A 20,383-nucleotide genomic window follows, 5' to 3' on the forward strand; every position below is an offset into this window, starting at 1 on the left:
GATTTCACATTTTATATTTAAGTATGTGATCCATTTTGAGTTGATTTTTTTTATAAGATGGAAGATGAGGAATCCAGTTTCATTCTTCTACATGTGACTTGCCAATTACTCCAGCACCATTTATTGAATAGCATGTCCCTTCCCCAGTTTATGTTTTTGTTTGCTTTGTCAAAGATCAGATTTTTGCTTTTGACTGGTCAGATTTCACTTTGACTGGACCACTTCTAACTCTTCATATTATTGCTTTAATTGTGCTTTGTCTTCAGGATCATACTGGAAAGCTATGTCACATCTTCGATTATAATTCTTCAAATAAATTCTTGAAGATTTCGATACTCCTTGTTTAAAGTTTTCATTGAAAGCTATGCTTTTGTCTACAACTAATCTGGGTGCAATGGTTATGGTACTCATCAAGTATAAAGTTTGCTCAACTTTAATTTTTCAGTCAGAGTTGTGCAAGCTTTACCAATTAAAATGGCTATGGTGTTGGCTATTCTTTTTGCTGATAATTGTTTGTCCTCTTCAATTAGGGTGCTGTGTTCATCCATTTTTTGCATTGTTATAATGAAATAACTGAGGCTGAGTAATTTATAAGGAAAACAGGTTAACTGGCTCACAGTTCTGAAGGCTGTACAGGTATCATAGTGCTGGCATCTGTTTCTGATGATGGCCTCAGGAACCTTACATTCATAGCAGAGGCAAAGCAGGAACAAGCATGTTACATTGGGAGAACAGAAGGTAGAGATGGAAAAGGAGGGTGCCAAGCATCTTTAAACAGCTAGACCATTTGTGAACTTGCTCATCACCAATGGGATGGCACCAAACCCTTGATGAGGAATACTCCCCCATGATCCAAACACCTCCTATGATGCCCCACCTCTAACCCTAGGATCTACATTTCAACATGAGATTTATTTGAAAGGGGAAAATATCCAAACCATATTATTCTTCCTCTGGCCCACCAAAGTTTTTGTCTTCAGGTTGCAAAATATAATCATCTCTTCCCAATGGTCCCCTGATGTCTTAACTTGGTCCATCATCAAACCCAAAGTTATAAGTCATCTGAGACTTGTCTTCTTCAACCAATGAGCCTGTCAAATAAAATACAAATTACTTAAAAAAATAAAATGGAGGGAGAGATCCAAGATGGCCAGTTAGGAGCAGCTCAGGATTGCAGCTCCCAGTGAAAGCGCAGAGGTTGAGTGGACACCGCATTTCCAGAGGGATTTTTATTGCCCACAGACCAGGAGATTCCCAGGCAGAGGAGGCCCACAGGTCGCCAGCACAGCTGTTTTGCCCATGCCCGAGCACGGCAGTTCCCATTGCAGAGTAAATGAGACTGGGTCCCCCCTTAGCCAGGAAGGGGAGCTGTGGGAAGCTCTGGGAAGGCAGAGTCACTCATTCACCTGATTAAAAAAAAGGGGGGGGGACTGAAACAGGGAGCTAGGCCAGGAGATTCCTGGGCAAAAAAGCACCAAGAATCTCAGAGCCACTGTTTCAGCAGGTGCAGTGGGTCACCACACGGGAAATCACACAGATCCCGGTGCCTTTCCAACAGGCGACCAGAACACCTTGGAGAGAGCCAACCGTTCAACTAAAAAACAAAAGGCTCTGAGGCAGGGAGCCAGGTGATCAGGCCTGGCTGGTCCCACCCCCACAAAAACAAAAACAAAAACAAAAAAAGCAATTGGAAATGCTCGGGGTTGAGAGTTTCACAGCAAGCACAGCTGAACCCGGGACAGTCCAGTTCTGTGAGGGAGGGGCGTCCGCCATTACCGAGGGGCTCTGCCACTAAGGAGGCAGGCCGCCATTGCTGAGGCAGCCTGCCATTGCTGAGGCAACCAGCCATTGTCGAGGCAACCAGCTATTACAGAAAGAGTCCGTCATTACTGAGGCAGGCCACCATTGCCGAGGCAGTTCTAACTACACTCATATAAACAGGACTTCAGGGAAGTTCACATGGCAGCTGGGCGGAGCCCACAGAAGCTCAGCAAAGCCTCTGCAGGCAGACAGTGACTAGGCTGCCACCTTGCCGGGCAGGGCAGACCTGAAAAAAAAAAGGCAGCAGCACAGTGAAAACTCATAAATAAAGTCCTAACTACCCAGGACAGAACACCTGGGAAAAAAAAGGGGTTTATGAGTTCTGCTGCAGCAGACTTAAATGTACCTGCCTAGTAGCTCTGAATGAACAAGAGAGCTCACAGCTAAGCACTTGAGCTACTATAAAGGACAGACTGTCTCCTCAAGCAGCTCCCTGACCCCCGTATATACAAAGAGTCACCTTATAAAGGAGAGCTCAGACTGACATTAGGCAGGTATCCCTCTGGGACAAAGCAGAAGAAGAAACTGGTAGCAACCTTTACTGTTCTGCAGCTGCTGCAGGTGATCCCCAGGGAAGCAGGGCCTGGAGTGGGCCTCAGCAGTCTTACAGCAGAGGGTCCAGACTGTTAGAAGGAAAACTAAGAAACAGAAATAACTTCATCATCAACAAACAGGACATTCACTCAGAGAACCAATCAGAAAGTCAGCAACTACAAAGATGACAGGTGGATAAATCCACAAAGATGGAAAGAAACCAGCGCAAAAAGGATGAAAACACCCAAAACCAGAACACCTCTCCTCCTACAGGGGATCGCAACTCCTCAACAGCAAGGGAACAAGACTGGATGGAGAATGAGTGTGATGAAATGACAGAATCAGGCTTCAGAAGGTGGGTAATAAGAAATTTCCGTGAGCTAAAAGAACATGTTCTAACCCAATGCAAAGAAACTAAGAATCTTGAAAAAAGATATGACAAAATGCTAACGAGAATGGCCAACTTAGAGAGGAATATAAGTGAATAGATGGAGCTGAGAAACACAACACGAGAACTTCACGAAGCATGCACAAGTTTCAACACCCCAACTGACCAAGCAGAAGAAAGGATATCAGAGGTCGAAGATCAACTCAATAAAATAAAATGAGAAGGCAAGATTAGAGAAAACAGGGTAAAAAGGAATGAACAAAGTCAACAAGAAATATGGGACTACGTGAAAAGACCTAATCTATGTTTGATAGGTGTACCTGAATCTGACGAAGAGAATGAATCCAAGCTGGAAAATACTCTTCAGTATATTGTCCAGGAAAACTTCCCCAACCTAGCAAGGCAGGCCAATATTCAAGTCCAGGAAATACAGAGAACACCACAAAGATATTCCTCAAGAAGAGCAACCAACCCCAAGGCACATAATCGTCAGATTCACCAGGGTTGAAATGAAGGAGAAAATGCTAAGGGCAGCCAGAGAGAAAGGTCGGGTTACCCACAAAGGGAAGCCCATCAGACTCACAGCAGATCTCTCAGCAGAAACTCTACAAGCCAGAAGAGAGTGGGGGCCGATATTCAACATCCTTAAAGAAAAGAACGTTCAACCCAGAATTTCATATCCAGCCAAACTAAGCTTCATAAGTGAAGGAAAAATAAAATCCTTTGTGAACAAGCAAGTACTCAGAGATTTCATCACCACCAGGCCTACTTTACAAGAGCTCCTGAAAGAGGCACTACACATAGAAAGGAACAATCAGTACCAGCCACTCCAAAAACATACCAAATGGTAAAGAGCATCAACACAATGAAGAATCTGCATCAACCAACGGGCAACACAGCTGGCTAGCATCAAAATGGCAGGATCAAATTCACACATAACAATATTAACCCTAAATGTAAATGGACTAAATGCCCCAATCAAAAGAAACAGACTGGCAAATTGGATAAGAAGCCAAAACCCATCGGTGTGCTGTATCCAGGAAACCCATCTTGCATGCAAGGATACACAAAGGCTCAAAATAAAGGGATGGAGGAAGATTTACCAAGCAAATGGAGAGCAAATAAAAAGCAGGAGCTGCAATTCTCATCTCTGATAAAATAGACTTTAAAGCAACAAACATCAAAAGAGACAAAGAAGGACATTACATAATGGTAAAAGGATCAATGAAACAAGAAGAGCTAACGATCCTAAATATATATGCACCTAAGACAGGAGCACCCAGATACATAAGACAAGTTCTTAATGACTTACAAAGAGACTTAGACTCCCACACAATAACAGTGGGGGACTTTAACACCCCATTGTCAATATTAGACAGATCAACCAGGCATAAAATTAACAAGGATATCCAGGACTTGAACTCAGACCTGGACCAAGCAAACCTAATAGACATTTACAGAACTCTCCACCCCAAATCCACAGAATGTACATTCTTCTCAGCAACACATCACACCTACTCTAAAACTGACCACATAATTGGAAGTAAATCACTCCTCAGCAAATGCAAAAGAATGGAAACCATAACAAAAAGTCTCTCAGACCACAGTGCAATCAAGTTAGAACTCAGAATTCATAAACCAACCCAGAACCGCACAGCTTTATGGAAACTGAACAACTTTCTCCTGAATGTTGACTGGATAAACAATGAAATGAAGGCAGAAATAAAGATGTTCTTTGAAACCAACGAGAACGAAGACACCACATACCAGAATCTCTGGGACACATTTAAAGCATTCTCTAGAGGAAAATATGTGGCAATAAGTGCCCACATGAGAAGCAAGGAGAGATCTAAAATTGACACCTTATCATCAAAATTGAACGAGGTAGAGGAGCAGGATCAAAAGAAACTCAAAACCTAGCAGAAGACAAGAAATAACTAAGATCAAAGCAGAATTGAAGGAGATAGAGACACGAAAAACCCTTCAAAAAATCAATCAATCCAGGAGCTGGTTTTTCAAAAAGATCAACAAAATAGACAAACCACTGACCAGATTAATAAAAAAGAAAAGATAAAATAACCAAATAGATGCAATAAAAAACGATAAAGGGGATATCACCACAGATTCCACAGAAATTCAAACCGTCATCAGAGATTATTACAAACAACTCTATGCACATAAACTAGAAAATCTGGAAGAAATGGATAAATTTCTGGACACTCGCCTCCTCCCAAGCCTAAACCAGGAAGAAGTCGAAACCCTGAATAGACCAATAACAAGGTCTGAAGTCGAGGCAGCAATTAAGAGCCTACCACCCAAAAAAAGCCCAGGTCCAGATGGGTTCACAGCCGAATTCTACCAGACATACAAAGAGGAACTGGTACCATTCCTTCTGAAACTATTCCAAATAATCCAAAGATAATCCAAACTTACTTATGTCTTCCTGTCATCTTAGCTCTCAAAGCTCTTGTAACCTCTGCCCATTACCCTGTTTCAAAGCCTTTCCACATTTTCAGATATCTTTATAGCAATTCTCCACTCTTGGTACCAATTTTCTGTGTTATGCCATATTTTCACTGCTATAAATAAATACCTAAGCTGGTAATTTACAAAGAAAAAAAGGTTTAATTGGCTTATGGTTCTGCAGGGTATTCATGAAACATGGTGCTGGCATCTGGTCAGCTTCTGGGGAGAGCCTCAGGAATCTTACAGTCCTGGAGGAAGGGGAAGCAGTAGCAAGCATGTCACCTGGTGAAAACAGGAATGAAAGAGAGAGAGAGGGTAAGGTACCATATGCTTTTAAACAACCAGATATCACATGAATTTACTCATCACCAAGGGGATAGCACTAAGTCATTCATGAGGGATATGTTCCCATGATCCAAACAGCTCCCATGATGTCCCACCTCCAACACTGGAAATTACACTTGAAAGGGACAAATATCCAAATCATATCAGGCATGACCAACATTAATTTTTTCCTTGCAAACTAATGTAAATGGTCTGCCACTGTGAGCTTTGTCTTCAACATCATTTTGTCCCATCTCAAAGTGAGTTATCCATTTGGAAAGTGCTGATTTATTTGAGGCATTTTTCCCATAGGCTTTTTGTAAAGCATCAATGATTTTATTATTCTTCCCCCAATGCTTTATCATACATATGATGTTGTTACTTCAATTTTAACAGAATTTATGTTGCTCTGATAGAGTTTTGTCAAATTGATGTCTTATATTTCTTAGTACCTCAAACCATAATAACCAAAATAGCATCACACCAACAAAAAAATAGACACATAGTTTAATGGAACAGAATATAAAAACCAGAAATAAAGCCACATACCTACAATCAACTCATTTTCAACAACTTCAATAAAAATATACACTAGGCAAAAAACACCCTATTCAATAAATAGTGTTGGGAAAATTGGTAGCCATATGCAAAAAAAATAAGCTTGACCCATATCTCTCACCATATATAAACTCCTCAACTAAAGATATGTTAAAGACCTAAATTTAAGACCTGTAAATTGTAAATATTGTAGAAGAAAACCTAGGAAAAACTTTTCTGGACATTGTCCTAAGCAAAGAATTTATGACCAAGTACTCAAAAGTAAATGCAACCAAAACAAAAATAGACAAATGGGACTTGATTAAACCAAAAACCCCCTACAGAGAAAAGGAAATAAACAACTGAGTAAATAGTCACTCTACAGATTATGAGAAAATTTTTGCAACCTACACATCTGACAAAGGGCTAACATCCAGAATCTATAATGAACTGCAAACAATTCAACAATACTTTGAGGAGAGCTAACACGTCTGACTAGATGCAGCCAGGAAGAGATTCTTCCAATGAGAGAGACAAGATCAAGTAGACTGATATGCTCTGAAGAGATCATTGGAAAGAAGTCATTGAGCATGGACACAGGGAGAACACAGGCCCTGGCTTGGAAAGGGAGAAATCTGGGAACTCTGCATGGGGTTGCCAAGCACCAGGACTCATAGAAATAACTGGCTCCTAGGAAATGGGTGAGTGAAATAGACAAGGAGTGGCCCACTCTCACGATGAACCTCTGGGATACTTCCTAGCTGCAGGAGACACCACAAACCCCATGGAATTCTGTGCTGTCAGGTAGAACTGCAGAGAATTATAAGAGACAGAACTCCAGCCTGCATGAAGCCCAGAAGGTTTGATGCAAGAAGGACTTCAGTGGAACATGACCATGTGTACCCATATCCCAAGGCTCACCATTCTCCTCTAGGCAGCTTTAGCCTTTGTTAGCTTCCAGACCCATGGGATGAGGCCAGTCTTATCTGTGTGCTTCCTTGTCTGCCTTCCTCTTCCAGGGTCCCTGCCTGGCCATAACCACTTGCAGCATAACCGCAGCTTTACAGTTGCCACAACTTCCATAGCTCTTTCACCAGCAGACACTGTCTACCTATTGGAGTGCTTTTACAAACAGAACCCCACCAGTGCCTACCTGCCCACAGACTCCATCCACTTTCAAGTTGTGCTATAACACTACGGTAATCAAAACAACATGGTACTGGTAACAAAACAGACACATAGACCAAGGGAACAGGTTAGAGAACTCAGAAATAAACCTGCAATTGGTGGGAGGGGGGGTCTCTATAGTCAATAATTGTTCTGGAACAACTGGCCAACCATAAGCAAAAAATTAAAACTGAAACCCTTCTTTTCACCACATTAAAAAAAAACTCAAGATGGATTAAAAAGTTTAAAATATGATGTAAAACAACCAAATCCCTAGAAGAAAACCTAGGAAATATCATTCAGGACTAGGTCTTGGCAAAGATTTTATAATTAAGTCTCTAAAAGCAATTGCAACAAAAACAAAAAAGGAAAAGTGATACCTAATCAAACTAAAAAACACTTTGTGTTTTTGTTTGCTTTGTCAAAGATCAGTTGTCTGTAAGTATTTGGCTTTATTTCTGGGTTCTCTATTCTGCTTCATTGGTTTATGCATCTATTTTATACCAATACCATGCTGTTTTGATGACTATGGCCTTATAGTATCGTTTGAAGTCAGGTAATGTGATGACTCCAGATTTGTTCTTTTTGCTTAGTCTTGCTTTGCCTATGTGGGCTCTTTTTTGGTTCCATATCAATTTTAGGATTGTCTTCTCTAGTCCTATAAAGAATGATGGGGGTATTTTATGGGAATTGCATTGAATTTGCAGATTGCTTTTGGCAATGTGGTCATTTTCACAATATTGATTTTTCTCATCCCTGAGCATGGACTGTGTTACATTTGTTTGTGTCATCTAAGATTTCTTTCAGCAGTGTTTGGTAGTTTCCCTTGTAGAGGTTTTTCACCGCCTTGGTTAGGTATATTCTTAAGTTTTTTGTTTTGGTTTTGTTTTTTGTTTGTTTGTTTGTTTGTTTGTTTTTTGCAGCTATTGTAAAAGGGTTGGAGTCCTTCATTTAATTTTCAGGTTGGTTACTGTTGGTGTATAGCAGAGCTACTGATTTGTGTACACTACTTTTGTATCCTGAAACTTTGCTGAATTTGTTGATATGTTCTAGGAGTTTTTTGGAGGAGTCTTTAGGGTTTTCTACATATATGAGCATATTATCAGCAGTGACAGTTTGACTTCCACTTTACTGATTTGGATGCCCTATTCTTTCTTTTGTCTGATTGCTATGGCTATAACTTTCAGTACTCTGTTGAATAAAAGTGTGAGAGTGCGCATCCTGGTCTTGTTCCAGTTCTCAGAGGAAATGCTTTCAACTTTACCCTTTTCAGTATTATGTTGGCTGTTGGTAAAATTGTTGGAAGACAACATTGGAAGTCCCTTTCTAGACATGGGCCTAGGCAGACTTTATGATCAAGAACTCGAAAACAATCACAACAAAACAAAGATAAATATGTAGGACTTAATTAAACTAAATTAAACTTTACATTGCCATCGCATTTCTTATGTTTGAAGCATGGTTGTGGGGAAGTAATCTCGGATACAAAACTAGTATGCTGTGGAATCTTGCCCAAGCTTGTTGTAAAATATTTTTTGTACAATGGAGGTAAAGTGGATAGGTCAATTTAAACCTCCCAGGCCTTGATTAGTGTCAGGATACACTTTGCACAGCAAAAGGAGCTTTTGCACAGCAAAAAAGAACAATCAGCAGAGTAAACAGACAACTCACAGAGTGGGAGAAAATCTTCACAATCTATAAATCTGACAAAGGACGAATATACAAAGAATTCAATCAAATTAGCGAGAAAAAAAAAATCCACCAAAAAGTGGGCTAAAGAAATGAATAGATGATTCTCAAAAGAAGTTATACAAATGGACAAGAAACATATGGAAAATGCTCAACATCACCCATGATTAGGCAAATGCAAATGAAAACCACAATGTGATACCACCATGCTTCTGCAAGAATGGCCCTAATAAAAAATTAATAATAATAATAGATATTGGCATGGATGCGGAGAAAAGGGAACAATTCTACACTGCTAATGGGAATGTAAACTAGTACAACAGCTATGAAATACTGTGTGGAGATCCCTTAAAGAACTAAAAGTTGAGTGATCATTTGATCCAACAGACCCACTACTAGGTATCTTCCCAGAGGAAAAGAAGTCATTATACAAAAAAGAGACTGTACATGCAGATTTTTATAGCAGCACAATTTGCAATTGCAAAAATATGAAACCAGCCCAAATGCCCATCAACCAATGAGTGCATAAAGAAATTGTGGTAGGCCAGGCACGGTGGCCCGTGCCTGTAATCCCAGCACTTTGGGAGGCCGAGGTGGGTGGATCACGACATCAAGAGATCGAGACCATCCTGGTCAACATGGTGAAACCCCGTCTCTACTAAAAATACAAAAACTTAGCTGGGCATAGTGGCGCGTGCCTGTAATCCCAGCTACTCAGGAGGCTGAGGCAGGAGAATTGCCTGAACCCAGGAGGCGGAGGTTGTGGTGAGCCGAGATTGCACCATTGCACTCCAGCCTGGGTAACAAGAGCGAAACTCCATCTCAAAAAAAAAAAAAAGAAAAGAAATTGTGGTATATGTATACAATGGAATATTACTCAGACATTAAAAGAGACAAGTTAATGGCATTTGCAACAACCTTGATGGAACTGGAGACTATTATTCTAAATGAAGTAACTTAAGAATAGACTAAAGATTGTTTGTTCTCACTCATAAGTGAGAGCTAAGCTAGAAATGTGCAAAGGCATAAGAATAATACAATGGACTTTGGAAATGGGGGAAAGAGTGGGAGGGGATTGAAGGATAAAAGACTACAAATTGGGTTCAGTGTATACTACTTGGGTGATGGGTGCACCAAAATCTCACAAATCACCACTAAATAACTTATTCATGTAAACAAATACCACCTGTTCCCCAAAAACCTATGAAAATAATAAATAAATAAATAAATAAAATATAATTTGAACCAGGAAAGAAATAGCTACAGAACTTCCAAAACCAAGAATTTTTAATAGTGAATTTTAAATTGTATATATTACTTCATACTCAAATTCTCCGTATTGTCACAAATTCAGGAAAACCTTGACACAAAATTTTACAAAATAAGTGGTTTGGTGAAAGTAATGAGAAAAACCCATTTCTTCATCTGGGTCCATCTGGTGTAAAACAGAGACAGAGACAGAATGGCCAGATGGTCCCAAACCTGACGTACTTTATCAGAAAGTCTGGCTGAATAATACCAAGAACCTAAAACAGGGGCTGGTGGACAGTAGCTGGTCAATAAATATTTGATTAGAATGAGTGAAGAACCTCTTAGGCATCAGTGATGTTGAGAAGCCCCTTGAGAACTATGAACACCCAGCAAGGTGGGTCATACAGTTATTAGGGTATTAAAATGAAGTTCACAGAAACTTAATTGAAATTATACACATTTTTACATTGTTGGTGGGAGTGTAAATTAGTTCAACCATTGTGGAAGACAGTGTGGTGATTACTCAAGGATCTAGAAATAGAAATACCATTTGACCAAGCAATCCCATTACTGGGTATATACTCAAAGAATTATAAATTATTCTATTATAAAGACACATGCACACATATGTTTATTGTGGCACTGTTGACAATAGCAAAGACTTAGAACCAACCCAAATGCCCACTAATGATAGACTGGATAAAGAAAATGTGGCATATATACACCATTGAATACTATGCAGCCATAAAAACGGATTCATTCATGTCCTTTGCAGGTACCTGGATGAAACTGGAAACCATCATTCTCAGCAAACTGACACAAGGACAGAAAACCAAACACTGCATGTTCCCATTCATAAGTGGGTGTCAAACAATGAGAACACACGAACACAGGGAGAGGAACATCACACACTGGTGTCTGAGGGTTGGGAGGCTGTGGGAGGAATAGTATGGGGTGGGGGGATTGGGGAGGATAGCATTAAGAGAAATACCTATTCTAGATGATGGGGATATGGATGCAGCAAATTGCCACCATGGCATTTGTATACCTATGTAACAAACCCACACAATCTGCACATGTACCCCAGAACTTAAAGAATAATACATAAATTTAAATAAATAAATAATTTAAAAATTAAGAAAAAGAAATATATATTAATAAAACCTTTGTTAATGTCTAATTTATATCTACGTTAATATTTATGACTTTTGAATATTAAAGTTTTAAGAGTAAAAAAAGAAGACAATAAATAAAATTGTTTTCTTAATTTCTTTTTTATTTTGAGCTTTTATTTATTTTTTATTTTGGGGGTACATAATAGGTTTATAGGTTTATGGACTACATGAGATGTTTTGATCCAGGCATAAAATGTGTAATAATCACATCAGAGTAAATAGGGTATCCATCACCTTAGAATGTGTACTTTGTGTCACAAGTAATCCAATTACATGCTTTAGGTTTCTTTCTTAATTTACAATTATATATTAAAAGACTCTGCTGAATTCTTTAGAATGTCAGTTGCCATTTTCAACTCCAGAATTTTTGCCTAGTACTTGTTAATTCTTTTAAATCTCTGTTTCTTTTATCTGATAGGATTCTGAATTCATTTTGTGTTATTTAATTGAAATTGAAATTCTTTGAAATCGAAATTCAATTTCATGAATTTTCTCAAAACAACTAATTTGAATTATCTGTCTGAAAGGTCGCACATCTCTATATGTCCAATATTGGTCCCTGGTGCCTTGGTAAGTTCATTTGATGAGGGAATGTTTTCCTGCACGGTGTTTATGCTTGCGGATGTTTATTAAAGTCAGGGAATTGAAGATTTATGTATTTACTGTAATTTTTGCAGTTTAAATTTATTTGCACCCATCTTCCTTGGGAATGCTTTTCAGGTATTTGACGAGTCTTAGGTATTGTGATCTAAGTTTTTGGTCATTGAAGCCATACCTGAATTAGGGGATACTGCAAGCCCAGTAACACTGACCCTTGCAGAGTCAGAGGTTATCACCTTGGTTATCTTGGATAATAATTAGAAGAATTCTCTGGATTACTGGGCAGAGATTCTTATTTTCTTTCCTTACTTCCTCCAGAAGAGTCTCTATCTGTGCTGAGCTGTCTGGAGCTGGGGGAACAATGTCTTATTGCACCCAAGTCATAAGACAAAGTTCTTCCCCCTCTTCTCTCTCCATTGCTTGAACAGAGGAGTCTCTCTGGTCATTATCACCCCAGGCCCACAGCAAATACTCCCTGGCTACTGCCAATGTTCACTCAAGATACAGGGGTTCTGCAGGTAGATTGTGGTGAATGCTGCCAAGCCTGAGACTCTCCCTTCAGGGCAGTGGTCTCCCTTCTGGCCCAGAGAAGGTCCAGAAATGTTGTTCCAGAGATAAGCTTTGAAATTAGGGACCCCAGGAGCTCACTTAGTGCTCTATACTACTGTGGCTTACCTGGTACCTTAGCTACAAGACAAAGTCCCCTTACTAAGCATAGGCAGTCTCCCTGTATCTACCAGAACTGAGAATGTGCTGAGTCACCCCTGAAGCCAGCACATATCTGAGTCTCACCCAAGGCCCATGGCAAGTCCTGCCTGACTGATGATTATTCAGATTACATGGGCTGTTTGGTCTGTGAGTGATAAATCCTGCCAGAACTGGGCTCTTCCCTTGAAAGTAGAGGGTTCCCTTCTCCCCAGGGTGTGTCTTTTATGTCATCTGGAAGCTAGGCTATGGAAGTGGACCTCAGGATTCTACTTTGTGCCTTTTCCTACTGTGGCTGAGCTGGTATAGATGTTGCAGAACAAAGTTCTCTTTACTCTCTCCTCTCCTCAAGCAGAAAGAAGGAGTCTTTTCTGGAGTTGCAAAGGTGCACTGACTTGGTTTGGGGTACAGTTGGCATAAGCACTCCCTTGGCCACCTCAGCTGGTGTTTCACCAGGTCACAGTGCCAGGACTTGCCCAGGAACTGGTAGTTCTTGTGGCCTAGACTGCATTTCAAGTTTATTTATTACTCCATGCCACATTAGACCATGGTATTGAGGCTGGCCAGAACTCAGGTTCCGACTGCTGGGATGAACAATTCATCTCTGGCTGAGGCTGGTCTAAAGGCTCCCTCCATGAGCACTGGCCAATTTCTGCCTGGTGTTGCTTTCTGCTGTTGACAGGGTAACACTTACTTCCAATGAAAATCCCACAATCACTGCTCTCTCTCCTCCAAGTGAACAGATTCTATCTCAATGCCACATGGCCACTGTTGGGAGTTGGAAGAGGAGTGGCATCAGCAATTCAAGACTGTCCTTCCTACTCTCTTCAGTGCCTCTTTTAGTGATATAAAGTTAAAACTTTCTACAGTGATCACAAACCTGATTTTAGTTCTTATGAAGGTTTTTGTATGCGTGTGAATAGTTGTCGAATTTGGTGTTTCTCAAGAGAGGACGATTGATAGAAACTTCTATTCAACAATCTTGCTCACCTTCCTCCCTTATTTTCCTTTTGAGATTGTCAATTTTTAGTGTTTACAAAGTCAACTGAGTTCTCTGTGATAAATTTTTTATCCTGCAACTTTTCTGAACTTGTTTATTAGTTTGACACATTTTGTGGCCTCTTCAACATTTTCTACTATATAAGATCAGGTCATCTGTGAACAGAGATAATTTTACTTCTGTTTTGGCTTTTTGACTTGGATGATCTTTATTTCTTTATCTTGATAAATTCCTCTTCCAATACTACCCTGAATAAAGTAGTGAAAGTAAGCATTTTTGTCTTCCAAATATTAAATAAAAAGCTTTTTGTTTTTATATTTTAAGTATGCTATTAGCAGTGGGTTTTTCATAAATGGCCTTTATTATGCTGATCAAGTTTCCTTTTATTTCTAATTTTTGTTTTTATCATGAAAGGCTGTTGGCTTTTGTCAAATGCTTTTACTGCATTAATTGAGACTATCATGGTTGCGTTTTAATCTTTATTCTGTCCATGTGATATATTGCATTGATTCAGTTTTGTACATTGAGCCATCCTTTCATTCCAGGAATAAACATCACTAGATTGTGATATATTATCCTTTTACTATGCCACTTAATTCTATTTGCTAGTGTCTTGTAGAGGACTTTTGCATCAATATTTATTAGAAATATTGTTCAATAGTTTTCTTGAAATAATTTTGTTTGTCTTTGATATCAGAGTAATACTAGCCTCAGAGAATGAGTTAGAAAGTGTTACTTCCTTTTATGTATATATATATATATATATATAATTGAATTTTAGGTTTTGGGGTACATGTGAAGAACATGCAGGATTGTTGCAAATGTACAAACACAGCAATGTGGTTTGCTGCCTTCCTCCCCATCACCTATATCTGGCATTTCTCCCCATGTTATCCCTCCCCAACTCCCCATCTCCCACTGTCCCCCCACCACAGACCTCAGTGTGTGATGCTTCCCTCCCTGTGTCCATGTGTTCTCATTGTTCAACACCCGCCTATGAGTGAGAACATGTGGTGTTTGATTTTCTGTTCTTGTGTCAGTTTGCTGAGAATGATGGTTTCCAGGTTCATCCATGTCCCTACAAAGGACGCGAACTCATCATTTTTTATGGCTGCATAGTATTCCATGGTGTATATGTGCCACATTTTCCTTGTCCAGTCAATCATCAATGGGCATTTGGATTGGTTCCAAGTCTTTGCTATTGTAAACAGTGCTGCAATAAACATGTGTGTGCATGTGTCCTTATGATAGAACGATGTATAATCCTTTGGATATATACCCAGTAATGGGATTGCTGGGTCAAATGGAATTTCTATTTCTAGGTCCTTGAGGAATCGCCACACTGTCTTCCACAATGTCTGAACTAATTTGCACTCCCACCAACAGTGTAAAAGTGTTCCTATTTCTCCACATCCTCTCCAGCATCTGTTGTCTCCAGATTTTTTGATGATCGCCATTCTAACTGGCGTGAGATGGTATCTCAATGTAGTTTTGATTTGCATTTCTCTAATGACCAGTGATGATGAGCATTTTTTCATATGTTTGTTGGCCTCATGTATGTCTTCTTTTGTAAAGTATCTGTTCATATCCTTCACCCATTTTTGAATGGGCTTGTTTGTTTTTTTCTTGTAAATCTGTTTTAGTTCACTATCTAGATGTCAGCCCTTTCTCAGATGGGTAAGCTGCAAACATTTTTTCCCATTCTGTTGGTTGCCGATTCTCTCTAATGACTGTTTCTTTCACCGTGCAGAAGCTGTGGAGTTTGATTAGGTCCCATTTGTCTATTTTGGCTTTTGTTGCCAATGCTTTTGCTGTTTTGGTCATGAAGTTCTTGCCTATGCCTATGTCCTGAATGGTTTTGCCTAGGTTTTCTTCTACTGTTTTTATGGTGTTAGGTCTTATGTTTAAGTCTTTAATCCATCTGGAGTTAATTTTAGTGTAAGGTGTCAGGAAGGGGTCCAGTTTCTGCTTTCTGTATATGGCTAGCCAGTTTTCCCAACACCACTTATTAAACAGGGAATCCTTTCCCCATTGCTTGTTTTTGTCAGGTTTGTCAAAGACCGGATGGTTGTAGATATGTTGTGTTGCCTCCAAGGCCTCTGTTCTGTTCCATTGGTCTACATCTCTGTTTTGGTACCAGTACCATGCTGTTATGATTACTGTAGCCTTATAGTATAGTTTGATGTTGGTAGTGTGATGCCTCCCAATAAAATACCTAGGAATATAACTAATAAGGAACATGAAGGACCTCTTCAAGGAGAACTACAAACCACTGCTCAATGAAATAAGAGAGGACACAAACAGATGGAGAAACATTCCATGTTCATGGTTAGGAAGAATCAATATCATGAAAATGGCCATATTGCCCAAAGTAATTTACAGATTCAACACTATCCCCATCAAGCTACCAATGACCTTCTTCACAGAACTGGAAAAAACCACCTTAAACTTCATATGGAACCAAAAGAGAGCCCGCATAGATAAGTCAATTCTAAGCAAAAAGCACATCAAAAATCTTATCCTTCACAATCAAGTAGGCTTCATCCCGGGGATGCAAGGCTGGTTCAACATACACAAGTCCATAAATGTAATCCACCACATAAAAAGAACCAAAGACAAAAACCACATGATTATATGAACAGATGCAGAGAAGGCCTTCAACAAAATTGAACAGCGCTTTATGCTAAAAACTCTCAATAAACTAGGTATCAATGGAACATATCTCAAAATAATAAAAGCTATTTACAACAAACTCACTGCCAATATCATACTGAATGGACAAAATATGGAAGCATTCACTTTGAAATCTGGCAGTAGACAAGGATGCCCTCTCTCACCACTGCTATTCAATATATTATTGGATGTTCTAGCCAGAGCTTTCAGGCAAGAAAAAGAAATAAAGTGTATTCAAATAGGAAAAGAGGAAGTCAAACTGTCTCTATTTGCAGAGGACATGATTGTATATTTAGAAGACCCCACCATCTCAGCCCAAAATCTCCTGAAACTGATAAGCAACTTCAGCAAAGTCTCAGGATACAAAATGAATGTGCAGAAATCACAAGCATTCCTATACACCAATAACAGACTAATAGAGAGCCAAATCAAGAGTGAACTCCAATTCACAATCGCTACAAAGAGAATAAAATACCTAGGAATACAACTAACAAAGGATGTAAAGGACCTCTTCAAGGAGAACTACAAACCACTGCACAACAAAATAAGAGAGGACACAAACATATGGAAAAATATTCCATGCTCATTGTTAGAAAGAATCAATATCATGAAAATGGCCATATAGTCCAAAGTAATTTATAGATTCAACGCTATCCCCATCAAGCTACCAATGACCTTCTTCACAGAACTGGAGAAAAACCACTTCAAACTTCATATGAAACCAAAGAGAGCCCATGTAGCCAAGACAATCCTAAGCAAAAAGAACAAACCCAGAGGCATCACATTGCCAGACTTCAAATTATACTACAAGGCTACAGTAATCAAAACAGCATGGTACTGGTACTAAAACAGAGACATAGACCAATGGAACAGAACAGAGGCCTCAGAAGCAACACCACACATCCACAACCATCTAATCTTTGACAACCCTGAGAAAAACAAGCAATGGGGAAAGGACTCCATTTTTAATAAATGGTGTTGGGAAAACTGGCTAGCAATGTGCAGAAAGCAGAAACTGGATCCCTTCCTGTCACCTTACACTATAATTATCTCCAGATGGATTAAAGACTTAAACATGAAACCTAACACCATAAAAACACTAGAAGAAAACGTAGGCAAAACCATCCAAGACACAGACATAGGCAAGCACTTCATGACTAAAACACCAAAAGCAATGGCAACAAAAGCCAAGATAGACAAAAGGTATCTAATTAAAATTCAGAGCTTCTGTACAGCAAAAGAAGCCATCATTAGAGTGAATGAGCAACCAATAGAATGGAAAAAATTTTTGTAGTCTACCCATCTGACAAAGGGCTACTATCCAGAATCTACAAAGAACTAAAAGAGATATACAAGAAAAAAACAAACAACCCCATTCAAAAGTGGGCAAAGGATATGAACAAATACTTTACAAAAGAAGTCATGAGGCCAACAAACATATGAAAAAATGTTTATCATCACTGGTCATTAGAGAAATGCAAATCAAAACCACATTGAGATACCATCTCACACCAGTTAGAATGGTGATCATTAAAAAATCTGGAGACAACAGATGCTGGAGAGGATGTGGAGAAATAGGAACACTCTTACACAGTTGGTAGGAGTGTAACTTAGTTCAACTATTGTGGAAGACAGTGTGGTGATCTCTCAAGGATCTAGAAATAGAAATTCCATTTGACCTAGCAATCCCATTACTGGGTATATACCCAAAGAACTATAAATCATTCTACTATAAAGATACATGCACATGTGTGTTCATTGCCACCCTGTGTACAATTGCAAAGACCTGGAACCAACCCAAATGCCCATCAATGATAGACTGGACAAAGAAAATGTGGCACATGTACACCATGGAATACTATGCAGCCATAAAAAACAATGAGTTCATGTCCTTTGTAGGGACTTGGATGAATCTAGAAACCATCATTCTCAGCAAACTGACACAAGAACAGAAAACGAAACACCACATGTTCTCACTCACAGGCGGGTGTTGAACAATGCAAACATGTCAACTCAGGGAGAGGAGCATCACACACTGGGGGCAGTTGGGGGAGGCTAGGGTAGGTACAGCAGGGGGTGGAGAGTGTGGGGAGGGTAACATGGGGAGAAATGCCGCATATCGTATGCACCTATGCAACAACCGTGCATGATCTGCACGTGTACCCTAGAACCTAAAGTAAAATTTTAAAAAATAAAAAATAAAAAAAAAAACTAACTTCTGTTATTTCTGGCTTATACTCAAGTATGCATTTCACAAGAAAAAAAGCCTCATCCAGAAGACAGATTTAGGAATCCAGCCTGAGTGAGTCATTCGGGCCTCAGATTTTTGATCTGTAAAATAAGGCCTAAGTAATCACTAATTATCTTCTAATCTGAAATATTCTTTTTTTCTCATGTCTTGTTTTCTTACCTTCTTCATGAATTCAATGAAATCAAAGTTCATCTTCTCAATTAGACAACTTTATATAAAATTTAAATGTATGCCTCCTCTCAATATTACATACTCTATTTTTATGCTTTGTTTCTTTATAGAACTTATCATCACCTAACATACTATATATTACACTTGTGTAATTATTTTCCATTCCATTCACTAGAATATGAGCTTCACAAGAGCAGAAATTTTTGTTTTTTTCATGACATGAGCTTCGAATGCTCTCTTTCATATAGTTAGTAATACATATTTGTTGGGTGAAAGAATGAATGGTTCTATTTTAAACATCATTGAATACCTGAAATTGTGAAAGCTTCTTGTAGGTCACATTTCTGATATTGAATACAAATTATGGTACTAAGTATATATGTCTTGGCACATTTTGATCTTTTATACATTATATACTCATTTATACTATTTCTATTTTGAAAATCAGAAAGGTTTCTAGTATCTTTTTTCCTAACATACTTATTTTCACATATAAGTTTTATTCAGTGTCAATTTTTTGGTGATAAATTCAATTCTCAAGTGTAACATAATATCAGTGAGAAAATTTTTACCGCATCCTGCTTTATATTTAGTATCCAGGGACAGATGCCTGCAAAAAGTAAAGATGGCCTGTTTTTGCCTATAGAAACCTACCAAATTGACATTCTTTAGAATTAAACTTTTTTATTTTAACTATAGAAGCTCCTGGCCAGAATTCAGCATATAATCAAATTTCTATTTATTCAAGTATAATTACAGTATCCCACTATATATGCATCTATTTTTAAATAAACTCCTTGAAACAGAGTTCAGAAAATTGATGCTTCATGCCTCTATTTCACACTTTAAAGAAAACGTTTTCCAACAGTAACTGTAATGTCAAGTTTTAAGAACCAGGCAGTAGAAAAGTAAAATTTAGAAATGAATGTGAATGAAAACGTGAAGTCTTAGTAGCAAATATAAAGTTAACAAGGGGAGCTATTGAAAGAGAAATGATTAATAAATATACAGCTCAAGGGGAATATGCAGTAAGGGTCCATTTTCTTAAAAATACAAATAAGAATAAGAGACAGTCCTACCAATGGTAACTGGAAAGTTTATGGACAAATTATGTAACAGCTCAGATATCCAATGTCTTCAGAAAAAGGGTATTTAGGATATTTTTTAATGTCTTGCTCAGTTTTCCCCTTCTTTTAAAAAGCACACTGAACATATATAACGTTTACCCTCTATAATTGAATAGTTATAATAAAGCTAAACCCACACTCAACCTTTTCTTTTTACCAACTCCTGGAAAATCAGTTTATGTGAAGTTGGTTTTTTATAAAAACCAGTGCAAATATGCCTTCAATCTGTCTCAAAAAATCAAAACATAAGTCTACCTCTCCCAGGATTAGCCAAATACTTGGTGCTAGGTACAGAAAACAATATACCTTTTGTATTCCATTTTTCTTTCCTACATCTCCATCTCACAAATTATTCTTCCTGGCAATCTTTTGCATTAAAAAAAAACATTTATTCATGTTTATTTCCTGACTCTTCTCCTCATTCTTTTTAATCTCTTAGTTAAGCTCTATGTCTAAGATCTTCCTGCTCTTTTGGCAGTAGCTGTGGCATTGGAAAGCAGTGGG

The sequence above is a fragment of the Aotus nancymaae genome, unplaced genomic scaffold (genome assembly GCF_030222135.1).
Source record: "Aotus nancymaae isolate 86718 unplaced genomic scaffold, 86718_ANA_hifiasm-v0.15.2.pri h1tg000004l, whole genome shotgun sequence".
NCBI lineage: Eukaryota > Metazoa > Chordata > Mammalia > Primates > Aotidae > Aotus > Aotus nancymaae.